Here is a 1544-nt window from a genome sequence, read left to right as displayed (position 1 = left end):
GTTTTGTGTGCAAAATTTATTTGGAATATGTACTGAGTAAAGGTAGGAAAGGGAGTGTTAATACGGGAGAGAGAAGGAGGTGTGCAATAGAGGTTGTTTTATTAATTTAGCTACTAGAGGAGGCCATTGGGTCTTAACACCTTTGAGTGATGTTGGGAAATGGGGCAAAACACAGTGTTCAGAATTGCCTCATATTAAGGTGAAATTGCTCTACTATACCAATGCTATATCCTGAGACTTGCTGTTTGAGGCCGATCCTGGTGATCATTATTCAGCACTTCTGGATGGCCATGGGTGATAGAAGCAAGGCTTTCAGCAGTTATAGGAGGAAAAAAAATCTCATAGTGATGCAGGCACTAGTTGGGCAGAGTTTACCAAATATCCCAAGGGGCATGGGCAGGGCAATGCTGACCTTCACTGCAAGTGGAGATGAGTGGTAAGGATACTGTGTGTGAAACCCATTCAGCCACCTATGTACAAAATGGAATCAAAGGAGCAACCATGGTTGCCAATTCAGAAAGAATTAAATGGAGGGGTTAGACATACACACACACACACACAAATACATGTATATGAAATTTATATGTGTGTGTATATGTGTAGGTGTGTGTTCAGTTTTTTATTTTTGGAGACAGTCTCCCTCTGTTGTCCCTGCTAGAGTGCAGTGGTTTTATCATAGCTCACTGCAACCTCCAAGTCCTGGGCTCAAAGAGATCCTCCTGCCTCAGCCTGCTGGGTAGCTGATACTACAGGTGTGTGCCACCACACCCACCTAATTTTTTTTTTTATTTTTGGCAGAGACACTCTTACGTAGGCTGGTCTCAAACTCCTGACCTCAAGCAATCCTCCCGTCTTGGCCTCCCAGAGTGCCAGTTTTACAGGTGTGAGCCACTGTAGCTGATTTGTTATTTTATTATTGACTTGAGCCTGGAGTTCTTGGATTGAACATGCGTTTACTGGATTTTATTTCAAAGTCAGTGAACTCAGATTTTAAAACAGGGCAATGATTGAGGTACTCTCACCAAGCATGGTTCTGAAAACTGAGAATAACGTCCAAATAAAGGTGGCCCTGTTATACTGGAAGTGCAGTAATAATCCCTACTGTTTATGCTGTCATAAATTCATATTATCTCAAAACAAAATTAACAGCAAAATCTAAAACTATTTAGTTGAGGCAATTTTACATGGGGCAAACGGAAGCAAGATCAGATAGCTTTCTGCTAATTCAGCTTTTTCCAACACTAAAACTGAAAAAGAAAAGACTTCAAGTAAACAAAGGATCATTTATAAATCATTTCTCTCAATTAAGATTTGCATAAAATCTGGATGAAGTAGTTTTCATGTCTATATGTTCCAGTAAGGATTTATCTTTCAACAACTTTGGTGGTTCAATGAAAGCAGCTCTATGCACACAAAGCAAATTAATAAGATGGAAAACTTTTGACATCATGGAAACTGAAAAATGAAAGTAGTTCTTATTTTTGTTTCTTAATTTCTGTTTTTCTGTTGTTGATTAAAAACCCATCTTTTACAACCAGGTTTAT

Source organism: Propithecus coquereli, unplaced genomic scaffold (assembly GCF_000956105.1).
Source record: "Propithecus coquereli isolate 6110/MARCELLA unplaced genomic scaffold, Pcoq_1.0 Scaffold380, whole genome shotgun sequence".
NCBI classification, from domain to species: Eukaryota; Metazoa; Chordata; class Mammalia; order Primates; family Indriidae; genus Propithecus; species Propithecus coquereli.
This window is presented reverse-complemented; position numbering follows the sequence as displayed.